The sequence below is a fragment of the Aotus nancymaae genome, unplaced genomic scaffold, assembly GCF_030222135.1.
Source record: "Aotus nancymaae isolate 86718 unplaced genomic scaffold, 86718_ANA_hifiasm-v0.15.2.pri h1tg000138l, whole genome shotgun sequence".
Taxonomy (NCBI): domain Eukaryota; kingdom Metazoa; phylum Chordata; class Mammalia; order Primates; family Aotidae; genus Aotus; species Aotus nancymaae.
Genome location: NW_026988553.1, coordinates 1,891,846 through 1,905,901, shown reverse-complemented (window position 1 = coordinate 1,905,901; position 14,056 = coordinate 1,891,846).

Sequence of the window (14,056 nt, the reverse complement as noted above, 5' to 3'; positions counted from 1 at the left end):
GGCCGAGCAGGAGGTACACATGTGGACTCTCCTCCCACCTCCAGCACGTGCACCAGACCCCAGTGACACTCCAGGCTCCCGGGACCACCTGGATCCCTTGAGCTCTCTGCCCTGGCCCATGCCAGCCTGTCCTTAGGGGTCTCTCCCCAACCCAGGCCCCAGGTGGCGCTGGGGATATTTCCTCACAGGTCAGTCTGAGCTGCCCCAAGATCCACACTCTTGTCCCCTGAGGATCTCAGACTACACGGACCCGGTCTCCCCTCCCGCCATTGCCTCACCTGAGGGATCCCTGACGTCTCTTACTCACAGGACCTCCAAGACCCTGCACCTCCACACTCCTCTAAAAACCTAAATTCTCAATCCTCATAAACAGCTGGCCTGACTACGCACACACATCATGGATTGGCTGACTCAGGGCACATGCGGGAGGAGAGGCCATGGGAGCCACGCCCCCTCCAGGCAGTCTTCCCCTGAGGGACGGCCCATGGCTGCTGTGGACTGGAGGGTGGCTTTCCTGAACCTTCAGCCCTGCAGTCCTCCAGCTCCTCATCCTGGGGAAGGACACAAGGACCAGGGAATGGAGTGAGGATCAGCCAGTGACCCTGCCCTGAGGGGTGGAGGCTGGGTAGCTGTGGCCTAGGGCCTTGCGCCTGAACTCCTTTCAACCACCCCTGCCACTTTGGGAAGAATGGTCCTCACCCTGGAAGTGGGCACAGGTTCCCTCCCATTCCCTGTGTGCTTCCAACACGCCCAGCTGCATCCCAAGCATTCTTGCTATGTGTCCAGTGCACCAACCACACCACAAGACCTGCTTCCCTATCTATGTAGGATTCTGCCCCTTCCTCTTTAGCTCACCATTGAGTCACTCAGTGTGCCTATGGGGAGGCAGGTGCCGTTCTGCTCTCATTTCTCATGTTGCATCAGGTACCCCTGCGGGGGCCACTCCACCCTACATGTGTCCATTTCCTGTCCATTCACCTCTGGGCAAGGCTGTTGTGAAGGAGGGCTGCTCTGACCTTATTTAAATGTTGTGGTTACCTGCACATGTGCTGCTTTCATTTCCCCTATTCCATCACCTACGTCTGTGGGGCTAATCTATGAAATATCGGCTCAGTTTTCTGTCTATGAACATGTCAGTTCTTTCCAGTGTCAATCCCTTCTAAGCTAGGATGCTATGAAGAGTGAGATGTCTGGCATATGTGCCAAAAGTTTTACACGGTGTAAGAGACTGCAATTCCTGGATCATAGACTCAGGGAATATTCCCTCATGCTCAATTGTTTCCAAGATGCACCCCCCATCAGAAGAGTTTGTTCCCACTGGTGGGATATGCCTTTTGCTTAATGTTACCCTTCTAGTGGGTGTAAAATGACATTGATTGGGATTTTGTGTTTCTCCAATTACTAACAAGACTGAGTTCTTTTTCTTGGCGGTTTGCATATCCTTTTACATTACAATATCCCTGTTGGTGAATTAATCATTTTTCACTTTAATAAGATGTTTTTCTTTCAGTATTTATATATTGTGATACTTTTATAACTGTGTTTTCCTGTGCCTTTTATAATAAATTTATCTTTTCTCTGAAGTCATAAAACATTCTTTCCTCTGCTAGCTTCTTGCATTTTCTTTCTGTAGCTTCCTCATCTCTCCCAGCCTCAGATGTTAGGGCTGTGCTCTGGATTAGGCCTTGCCTTAAGGGCATGTGGTGGCTGATTTTATGGTACGTCCACTAAAACTCTCCCCATACAAGCACTAAAGCTGTTTCGCTTCCTTCTCATTCATGTGTTGGCTGGAGTAGCACTCTTCATTTTCTTCACCAGCTGGTTAATAGTTTGGCACAGGCAGCCTACTTTAGGGCCTATCTCAACTTGTGATATGCCTTCTTCACTAAGCTTAATAATTCTCACTTCTGATTTAAAGTGACAGATCTGCAACTCATTCTTTCACTCTAATCCTTACAGGCCATCGTAGGATTATTATTTGGCCTAATTTCAACTCTGTCGTGTCACAGGGAGTAGGGAGATCAGAGTAGAGTGACAGACATGAAAAAAGGCCAGTCAGTGGAGCAGTGAAAACACACACAACGTTGGTTAAGTTTGCTTCTTCTAGGGTGCATTTGGTGGTTTCCCAATGCAATTACAATAGCAACATCAAACATCACTGATCACAGATCACCATACCAGATATAACTATAGAGAACATTTGAGATATTGTGAGAATCACCAAAATGTGACAGAGAGACATGACGTGAGCACATGCTGTGAAAAATGTTGTCCACAGATTGTTCAAAGCAGGGTCATTAGGGACCTTCAAAAACAAGTTGTATCTGCAAAGTGCAATTAAACACAATCAAACAAGGTATGCTGGGAGTTCTGTTTCTCCTGTGCAATACATCTGACTATCTATCTATCTATCTATCTATCCATCCATCCATCCGTCTATCTCTATATTTGTCTATCTAGTTATCTACCTGCCTACCTACCTATCTGTGTTCCTATAATATATATAGACACACTATCTCTGCATCTTTGAATCAGTGAGCTACTGCTTCACCTGCCTCATTCATTTTAAAAAGAGACTCTTCATTATTTCGTCTTGTATTCCTGTTTCTCCGTCATTAATATCTGCTTTATATATTAACAGTATTTATTTGTTTGTGCTTTCTTTTAACTTTGTTTTATGTGTAGCCTTTGAGTTAGAAATGTCATTGATTCATTTTTACACTCTCATTGTCATGGATATGCGTATTCAAAGCGGGCCACTTTTCTCTGATCACCTCTTTAAATATATCTCATAGATTCAAATCTGTAGGGTTTATTATAATTTTTCAGAAATTAGATAATTTCTTCTCATATCTCTGCTGGCATCAGATATTTCTTTAACAGATGGTTTGTATGAGTTCTGGGGCAGGGGGACTTATTTTTACAGCTTTCAGTTGTATTGTACTATGATCACAGCAGTAGCTTGTGATATCTCTCTTTTGGGGAACTTACTAATGTTTTCTTCGTGACCTCATAAATGATGAATTTTTGTAAATGTTCTTCATACACTTGAGAAGGTGCATTTTTGAATACCACGTTGTAGTTTCAATACAGGCACATCAGTACTACCTTTCTAAACATGTTTCAAGTGTTACAGTGGGCTGTGTGCAGTGGCTCGCCCTAGTGTTCCCAGCACTTTGGGAGGCCGAGCTGGGAGGATCACCTAAGCCCAGGAGCTCAAGACCAGACTGAGTACCACAGAGAGACCCTGTTTCTACCAAAAATCAGAAAATTCGCCAGGCATAATGGCATGCCCTGGTAGTCCCAGTGACTCAGCAGGCTGAGACGGGAGGATCACTTGAGTCCCGGAACTCAAGGCTTCAGTGAGCTATGAACCCACCCACAGTGGCAATAAAAGTGGGAAAACAGAGCCAGACTCTGACTCAAAAAGAAACAAACAACTCTCACGTACCCCATAAATATACACACCTACTATGTACACACGAACGTTTTAAAGTTAAAAGTTAAAAGTGTTTTAAAGTTACACTGTTATTCCTTTTCGACCATTTAACTGGTTGCGGCAAATTGCGTTTTCTGAAGATGGCCACGGCGCCACCTTCTTTCCCACAAACTCTTCTTTCCATGTGACCTGGGCCCTGCTCCTGTCAAGGGGTGCAGCTCATATGCCCTCCTCTTGAACTGAGTCAGCATATGAAGCTGCGGACTGTGAGAGCGGGCCACACAAGTGAGGATTTGTGCCTGTACAGACTAGGTCTTAAAAATGCCATCAAATCCCACCTTGCTCCTTTGGGACGCTTGATCTGGGGACCCACCCATTACGCTTTGAGGAAGCTCAAGCAGCCCGTGGAGAGGCCCATGGACAGGATCAGAGCCCCCCAGCCTCAGCTGAGTTTCCAGCTGATAACCAGCTGCAGCTTGCCAGCCGCGTGAGCCAGCCATCTTGAACGTGGATCCTCCAGTGTCAACTTGAGTAACACTAAGTCGCATCCTATGGGTCAGAGATGACTCATCTCCATTAACCCCGAAAAGGCTACGTGGTGATTTTTGTCTTCAGCCACAGGGGAAATCCTCCCCTTTAACCAGAGCTCTCTTTTCCCCCACGTCCCCATAGGAGAGCTTCATGGCAGCTGCCAGCTTTCTCCCGGGATCTCTCTTACTCGCTCACTGCCCACTCCATCTCCTTACTTTTCCTCCTTCCTCTACCCGACTCTTCTCTTTTGGGTCTCTCTATCTCTGTCTAATAGGAGCGTCACTTTCTCTCGCTTTTCTGCTCTAGTCACCCTTCAGTTTTGCTACTTCCACTCACAACTCCCTGCCACACGCACCACTTGACTCTCTTCCTGTTTTTGTGACAGAACCATTCAGACGAAAACCCCCAACACTTCTGCCATCAAACCTGCAAGCTACCTGCATCTGTGTCCCTGTTAGAGGAGGAGAGGCGACCCTGCCCCTGTGTTGTAGGTTCCATGGCCTCCTGTCTTCCAGAAACCTCGTGTTATCCATTAGTTTCTCCGTTGTCTTTCTCCTCCCTCTATCTTCGGCACGTCTTTCTCTTTCCATCCTTCTTATTCCCACTCGCACATACTCGAATCTCCTTCAACTTGAAAATCCCTGGGCCTTATTCACCACCACCGTGATTCCCACCACTCTCTTACTGTTTGTGCCAGAGCTTCCACAGGATTAGCTCTGCTTGGTTTCTCTATTGCCTGACATCTCACATTTTCTATAACCCACTAGGAAAGCAACGTGGGCCTGCGCTCACCTCTCCTAAAAGGGCTCTCCCTCAAAAGTCACTGGTGACCTCCGTGTGACTGTATCTAACGGACATTCTCTGGCCCTCATCTCAGTTGACTCTCAGCTGCGGTCAACACTGTTGGGCACTCTGCTCTTTTTTTCTTTCCCCTCCTTTTGTCTTCCTTGGGCTTCCACAACAACACATTCTCTTCTTGGTCTCTTCATTTTGGCCATGGCTCAATACCTTTACTTGTAGCACCTCCTCCACGGGGCCCTTTCAAGATGGAATCTCCAGGGATTTGGTTTTACTCACTTCTCCTCCAGCTGTCTACTCTTTCTCTATACATTTTTCTATATGGCCATAAGTACCATTACCACTGAAATCACAGCTTCTCTAAGTGTGGCTTGTGGACCAGCCTGTATAAGGATCACAGTGAAAGCAAAATGGGAACATTCAGATTTCATGGCCCTATTCGGGCCTACCAGATGAACTCTGCGGGAGGGAACGTGAAATCTGCATTGGAAATAAGTTGCCCAGGTTGCTCTCACACCGGCACACTATTTGTCAGGGACTGCCTGGCTGACCTTAACGGTGGCAGCTCAACACCTCCATCTGGTGGCTTTTGGACACCGTCGTCTTCTTTTTGCAAATACAGTCTATGGAGATTAGGAAACTATTAGGAATGTGAGAAATGAGAAAGAACTAAAAAAGAAACAGGATATGAATGGAGTTGCTGCTCCATGAATAATCAAGCTTGAATTATATCACTTTATGACATGTCTGGCAGCAAAGTACAACTTGTCTATAATACGGTTTTGAGAGTAGACGAAATGGACACATTTCCATTCTCATCTAAGGGCAGGGAAAACACAGGTGTTGGATGAGTTGCCCTCTACAGATCATTACACCCAAGTTTCTGACTCTAACAAACAATGCTGCGTTTAATGAATCTGTAAAGTTAGTCTTCCAGAAGTTAGCTAACAAAGAGCCCTCGGCTTTCCATTAATAAAACAGTATGGGTTTTCATTCCCATTTCTCCGACGATCAGTGATGTGAATCGCTTTTTCATAAACCTGTGGGCCATTCGTACGTCTTCTTTCGGGAAATGTCAATTCAGATCCTTGGCCCTCTTTTTAAGGGGATTACGTTTCTCCTGTCGAGCCGTTTGAGCTCCTTGTACCTTCTGGACATCAGTCACCTGTCGGATGATTCGTTTGCAAATATCGTCTCCCATTCGACACGCTTTCTCTTTACTCTCCTGATGGTGTGCAGAAGCTTTGCAGTTGCATGCACTGTATTTGTCTATTTTTGGTTGCTCCTGTTGCCTGGGCTATCAAAGTCTTAGAAATGTTTTGCCTAGACCAGTGTCCAGGAGAGTTTTCCCTAGGTTTCCTCCTAGCATTTATATAGCTTCAGGTGTTTTATGTAAGCCTTTAATCTATTCTGAGTTGATTTTTGTACGTGGTGAGAGACACGGGTCGCATTTCACTAATCACCACAGAAATGCACACCAAAACCTCAGTGACATATCATCTTTCCCCAGTCAGAATGGACACTATGTAAAAAGACACAAAACGGCAGAGGTTGGCAAGGACGCAGAGCAAGGGGAGTTCCTATAACCTGTCGGTGGGAGTGTAAACTACTACAGCCACCATGGAAAACAGTATGGCGATTTCTCAACAAAACGGAGACCAGAACTACCATTCAGTGCAGCAATCCCCCTACTGGGTATCTACCGAAAGGAAAAGAAGTCAATATATCAGAAAAAAGAGAAAAAAAAAATAAATTCCTGTTCTCGAATGTTGACTACAGCACTATTCACAATAGCAAAGATGTGGAAGCAACTTAAGTGTCCATCAACAGATGAATGGTTTTTTAAAAAGATGGTGTATATATGTGGACGTATGTGTGTGTGAATTTGTGCGTGTGTGTGTTTCTGTGTCACACGATTTATGCATAATAAAAAGACGGAAATCGTGCCATTTGCAGCAACATGGATGGAACTCGAGGTCATTATCACCCATGAAATAACGCAGGCAGAAAAAAGACAAACATCACGTGTCCTGACTTGTATGTGGGAGCGAAAGCGTCTGATCGCATGGAGGTAGAGAGTGGAGAGAGAGAGAACAGAGACCGGGAAGAGCGAGTCGGCAAGGGAAGGATGAAGAGAAGTCGGCTGAAGGGAGCAAACCTACAGTAAGATAGAAGCAATGAATTCAGTGTTTGAGGGCAGAGTAGGGGTGACGGTCCTTCCCAAAAATGTATTGTACTCAGGTGACGGACACCCTAAGTACCCCGAGTTAATCACCACACCCTGTACACACGTAACAAAATTCACATGTACCCGTAAATTTGTCTACAGAATACAAAAATTAAAATTAATAACAAAGAAATATAATAATATGAGGCACTCTAAGGTAACTTAAATTCTACTTTCAAATCTTTGGTCTAGTCATAAAAATAATGCATCTTCGCTCTAAAGTGTCATAAAAAAATACAATGTTTAAAGGAAATGACATTCACACATGATTCTGCCAAGCAGATCTAATATTCCATTTAAACTCCGGGGTATCATTTCCTTTCATCCCTTTCTGTCTCCAGATAGATAGAGGGGTGGGTATAGATAAAGACGTAGCTATAGACTCAGGTAGATATAGATATGGGCTCCTTTACATCTTCTAAAGTGATCTTTAACTTTCGGACCTGTCTTAGTTTGCTACCGGCTCTGCAAGGTTTTGTCTTGTTTTGTTTTGAATCATGCATTTTCCTTCTTTCATCCACACTGAGCAGCCAAAGTCTTCAAGATTTTATTCACTCTGACCATGCTTTCACACTGCCTGTACTAGTAATAGGTTAACGGGAAGGCTACTGCATGTTATCGCCTTCGAGTTCACCCCCTTGTGTCCCTCAGCATTCCACTGGCTCATAGAAAGGTGCCAGTGCATTGGGTGAGGAGCAGTGGGCAAAGGCTGCCCGAGCCCTTCCTGTACTACAAACTGTTCGTGAGATCATATAATTGAATGTGGTTTCCTACGGTAACTTTACTGAAAATTATGTCTCATTTCCCTTATTCATGTGAAGCATGGCCTCAGATTGATGTCCGTCACCATGGCACATTACTACTGAAAAAGGTGTAGAGTAGTGTGAAAATATCTGGAGAGTTTACCATGTGCTCCAAGAGGTAGGCGATCTACAGATGTCTGTGTGCCATAGATACGACACGATTTCGCAAGTCATCTCGGTGCTGATTCTTGGAGCAGCACGTTGCCAATACCTTTCCGTCTCGATCACTGCCAGTTTACTCCTTCTAATTACCTGGACTCGCGACAAAACATTTTCTCACTGTTTTGGGAGCCCGTGGTGTAGAATTTTGTCAAGGCCACGTGACAGCCTAAATCTCACGCACGCTCTGCTGTTTCATTCAGAGTCTCAAAGAAATCGAGGTGAGAGTCTGGCTTTCAGAGATGTGCTCAGCAGATGAAATATTGGTGATGGATACTGAGATGTGGGTGGGAGTTTAACAGCTGAATGAGGGTGGGAAAGAGGGCCCATGCAATAAGCAATATAGGATCCAGGCCTGTGTAAGGGTATAGGGACAGAGACCATAGGCTCAACATCATTACTCTTAGGGAGGAAATGCAAATCAAACCACTTGTACCACGAAAGCTGCCGGCATTTAAAAAATATTAAAATGAATGCATAGAGTCCAGCTCGGCCCTTCTCTTGTAGGTGGCATGTGGACTAGAACACATGGCTGGCTGTTGCTCCAGGGTGTCTGAACCTGATGCTGTGCTGGGCTGTCTGGAACGTCCTCCAGAGAGCTGACTCTGGGCATCCCTGGCCAGCTCCGAATTCAGGGTGCCGATGTTGGGAGACTGGAACTGGCTGCCACGGGAGTAGTTACCACGGCCCCCCCAAAAACGGGAACTCGCTGAGAATCGCACCCTCTCTCCCGAGGGCCTGTGTCCAGCCCGTCATCACTGCCCAGGATGGACCACAGCAGGGCCGCCTCTAGTTCCTGAACAGGAGGAGGCAGAAGAGCTGCATCCGGGGGCAGCTGTGTCTCTCGAATAGGAAGGCCTGACTGGGAGAGGAAGCATGGGCCGTGTGCCCGGGTGGAAAGGTACCCGTGCCTCGGGGCATACAAAGCATTAGTGAGCACCGGGTTCCAGCGGTATGTGCTGAGCGCAGATCTCAATGTGAGGGGTTCACCCCCACCTCCCTGTCGTCCCAGGTCGCAGGCAAATTGCTCTTCATGGGGACCACGGCCTGCGGCCACCCCGAGCAATCCACCTCGGTCCAGGTGAAGGGTCAGGGTCCTTCTCTTCCTGCCACAACCTACGTTCAGGCTCTGCCTTCCTGTGGCGTGCAGGTGTTCTACCCTCCCATGTTTTGGCCTCTGTAGGTGGCTTTGAACTGACCGAGGGCCCCGGATCCAGACTGCACGAAAGATCCCGCCTGGCCTCGTGTGTTCTGGCGGTGGGACAGGCAGGCGGCCCCTAAGGGGACCTGGGCCCTGAGTCCCTGTGCCCCGAGTCCCTGTTTCCCAAGGCAGAAGAGAACCTGCGGCGCCTTCCCTTGCCTCCCTCCATGCTCCGATCTGAAAAGTTCCCCTGCCCCTAGCAGCGCCCACGCCAAGGAGGATTCCCAGGCATGTTGCGAGTCCTTTACTGGTTCCCGCAGGAGCTTGGGCGGGACGGGGGGCGGGGGGGGGGCTGTAACCGAGGGAGCTCGAGATCCGCGCGCGGAGCCTCTGAGGATGTATTGGCACTTCCCGCGCCCCGTAGACAGCCGTTATCCAGGAGAACGCCGCCGTCCAGACGACATCCCGGTTTCTATGACAACTGGGGGAAGCGTTTCTTTCCCGGCGGCAGACACATTTCGCAAGAATATCCACAGCCCGGACAGCTGGAAGAGCTGTGGGAGTGTCAAGACTAGTAGGTGTCTGCTATCGATGCGACTGTGTGGGTGGCTGGGGGACGTGAGGGGGCTTGGCGGGGAGGGGTGTGAGGGTGTTTGTGTTGGCGGTGTGTGCGAATGTGTGTGGGTGTGTGTGGATGTGTGGGGGGGTGTGGACGTGTGCGTGTGTGTCTCTGAGTGTGTGTGCGTACGGGGGTTGGGTGTGCGGGTGAGGGTGTGTGTGTGTCTCTCTCTGAGGACGTGTGTGTGTGTGGGGGTGTGGTCGTGTGCGTGTGTGTCTGTGAGTGTGTGTGCGTACGGGGGTTGGTGGGTGTGCGGGTGAGGGTGTGTGTGTGTCTCTCCCTGCGGATGTGTGTGTGGGGGGGGGTGTGCACATGTGCGTGTGTGTCTGTGAGTGTGTGTGCGTACGGGGGTTGGTGGGTGTGCGGGTGAGAGTGTGTGTGTCTCTCCCCACGGATGTGTGTGTGTGGGGGGTGTGGACGTGTGCGTGTGTGTCTCTGAGTGTGTGTGCGTACGGGGGTTGGTGGGTGTGCGGGTGAGGGTGTGTGTGTGTCTCTCTCTGAGGACGTGTGTGTGTGTGGGGGTGTGGTCGTGTGCGTGTGTGTCTGTGAGTGTGTGTGCGTACGGGGGTTGGTGGGTGTGCGGGTGAGGGTGTGTGTGTGTCTCTCCCTGCGGATGTGTGTGTGTGGGGGGGTGTGGACATGTGCGTGTGTGTCTCTGAGTGTGTGTGCGTACGGGGGTTGGTGGGTGTGCGGGTGAGGGTGTGTGTGTCTCTCCCCACGGATGTGTGTGTGTGGGGGGGTGTGGACGTGTGCGTGTGTGTCTCTGAGTGTGTGTGCGTATGGGGGTTGGTGGGTGTGCGGGTGAGGGTGTGTGTGTGTCTCTCCCTGCGGATGTGTGTGTGGGGGGGGTGTGGACGTGTGCGTGTGTGTCTCTGAGTGTGTGTGCGTACGGGGGTTGGTGGGTGTGCGGGTGAGGGTGTGTGTGTGTCTCTCTCTGAGGACGTGTGTGTGTGGGGGGGTGTGTCACTGAGTTGACCACTCCCGGCTGTCATCCCTGCTGTTGATGAGGAAGGCGGGCAGCTCCCAAGGAACCGGGGCTGAGGAGAGTGAGTAGCTTGTCATCCCTGACTCACTGTCCAGAGGTGACACCTGTTCTGCCATAGAGCACCGTCACCCGAGTCCTTTAAATAAAGCAGAGATTCCCCAGGGAAGTCTGAACTTAAGGGACACTGGCGTGTCCCCTTCACGATGTCGCTTCACTCGCCTCCTGAGTGTAAGAGCTCACGGTGCACACATTAGGACAGGGAAATCTGAAGTCAGCAAATGGCGAGCTACACGGGGCAGGGCGGGAAGGCCTCCCGTCACTCTGAGCAAGCCAGGGTTCCTGCTGTGCTCATCCTGGGTGGCTGCCCCGTGAGATGAGACACCGCTTCTCTAAAAGACGAATTTCCTGGTGTCACTCAGCTAACCACGCTGAGCTGAATGGAGTGAAAATCAGTGAGGGGCCCCTTGTCGATGACAGCCGCGAGAAACACAGGCTCCTTCACCGTGGCGGGCCGCTGTGTTCCTCTTCTCTACAAAACAGCCCCGCTCTCTCCACACCAGAGAGCGGGGCGGTAGTTCACTAATTGCATACTCTATTGATGCATCCAATTAGTGAACAGCATAAGGAGAAAACTTCGCCGATACGAACTCTCCCCCGACCGTTCTACGAGTGCACTGCAAACCCTAGCAAAGCGTCGGGCCTGTCTTTAAAGGTAGGTGCAAAGTTCACGTGCACTTTGCCTGCGCAAAGCAGACGTGCAGGAACGCGCAACAATGCACTTCCTTTGCAGAAACCATTTTATACGCGGTGCCTGTAATGGACTAAAGGATGCTGCCAGCTCATCCTTTGGAGGAAACTCCTGTTTGGGAGAGGGTCTAAAATCACGCACCCAGCAGCCGACAGCAGCTCCACAAAGCTCTGGTCATGGTAGGGAGGGGTGCTGGGGGAGGAAGGGACAATGCCTGCCTCTCGGTGGGAGGGGGGCCGTGTGAGGAAAGGGGCCTCACTTTGAGACGAGCTGCTGAGGACTGTGTTCTTTTACTTTGTCCTGAAACGTAAATAAACCCCTCACTTGAGAAACGGATTAACGGAGGGCTTCCAAAAAACAATTATCCCCCAAATCGTGGCTGTTGATGGCAGAAATAAAACCTCATGGCCATCTAGTTCTTTCATCCCTCAACCGAAGAGCAGTTGGAATCGAACAGAAGTTATACACCGACAATAGACAGTACTCCACCGCTGATTCTTTAGTGACCTGAAATTGACTATGATGCTACAGGTTGTAGACTCACTACTGCTCCTGTCTTCCTTTCAATTTCATCTGCGTAGGCTCATTGGGCAAGCAGTGCTTGATTTCACTGTGAAGTAAAATATTAAACACATTGTCCTCCTCATTCCATACTCTGAGAGTTTGGGCTCACTCACCAAACTGAGTTGGGCAGAGTGAATGTTCCGTTTTCATCACGTGGATCCGGGTACGCAGAAGTAGATCAGCGTTTGCATGTCATTATCTACCTGGATCTGTGATATAGACAGATGAAGGTACACCCAGGCAGAGATACAGGTAGACCTATCTAGCTATCTTGCTCTGTCTCTAGCCATTCTGCTGTCCATCCATCAACTCTCTGTCTGTATCCATCTCTGTCTTTATCTCTATCCATCCATCACCATCTATCTACTCTTATCATTCTTCATATCTATCAAGTCTCTATCTTCTATAAAATTACATTTCTCTATCTCTACATCCAACTGTCTTTCTCTCTGTATATCTCTTCATCATCTCTCTCCATCATCTGTGTCTCTATCTCTCTATTACTCCGAATATCAATAGACCCTCTAGCTACTATACTGTATATCTTCGTCTATCTCGATCTTTACATCCATCTATGTGTATCTATCCCTATGAATCAATCAACTCTGTCAACCCATATCCATCTCTACTTCTGTGCATCCATCTATCTCTCTGTCTATCCATCTGTCTATCCCCCCATCTATCAACCTACCTACCAACCTCTCTCTGTCTCTGTCTCTGTCTCTGTTTCTCTCTCTCTCTCTCTCTCTCTCTCTCTCGAGAGAGAGAGAGAGAGAGAGAGAGAGAAAACAATTGGGTCTCCCTTACTACAAAATGTGGGGAGAAAGTTGCCAGCAAGACTATATGCAAACCCTCGATAGCAGATATTTGGGTAATGGGCCAATGCAGGTGGTGAGCGAACATGTAATATTTTGATCTCACACACTTCCCTTCAGATGATCTCTCTTAAGGAGGCATGGCTTTGGCCATCCAAAATGTAACTGTAATGGATATCTTGGTTGTCTGTAGAAGGCAGTCCCTTAAAGTGTTTCACACCTGTAAACATGTCGCCAAATGCCAATACCGAAGAACATTCAAATGGCTGTACAAACTTTAAGCCTTTTAACTATCTTACAGACATACACATGTATCAGCAGAACAACAGTTTCGCAGTGTGTGGACTCATACACTTGCAGTAAGCATTTCTGGGTGATTGGATTGCTGATGCTTACTATATTTCCTATGTAGAAATTTTAGACATCCCTCTAGATGTTTCCCTGTCTTTGTTTAAAATAAGAAGCTAAATGGAGAAGAAAACAGCATTTGTACTGGAAGCAGAAACATTTACAGGAATGTGTAGAGACAGCGAGCATGGATCCTATGCATCAGTGCCAGGCACCTTGAGTTTCCCACCTGTGTGTGTGTGTGCGTGTGTGTGTGTGTGTGCATGCGTGTGTGTGTGTGTGGAGAGAGAGAGGACAGAGAGAGGACAGAGAGGAGAGAGAGAGAGGAGAGAGGAGAGAGGACAGAGGAGAGAGAGAGGAGTGAGAGAGAAGGGAGAGAGAGAGAGGAGAGAGAGAAAGGAGAGAGGAGAGAGAGAGAGGGAGAGAGAGGAGAGAGAGAGGAGAGAGAGAGGAGAGAGAGAGGAGAGAGAGAGGAGAGAGAGGAGAGCGAGGAGAGAGAGGAGAGAGAGAGAGGAGAGAGAGAGGAGAGAGAGGAGAGAGAGAGAGGAGAGAGAGGAGAGAGAGAGAGGAGACAGAGGAGACAGAGGAGACAGAGGAGAGAGAGGAGAGAGAGAGAGGAGAGAGAGAGGAGAGAGAGAGGAGAGAGAGGAGAGAGAGGAGAGAGAGAGGAGAGAGAGAGGAGAGAGAGAGGAGAGAGAGGAGAGAGGAGAGAGAGGAGAGAGGAGAGAGAGGAGAGGAGAGAGAGAGGAGAGAGGGGAGAGAGGAGAGAGAGAGGAGCGAGAGAGGAGAGAGAGAGGAGAGAGAGAGGAGAGAGAGGAGAGAGAGAGGAGAGCGAGGAGAGAGAGAGAGGAGAGAGGGGAGAGAGAGGAGAGAGGAGAG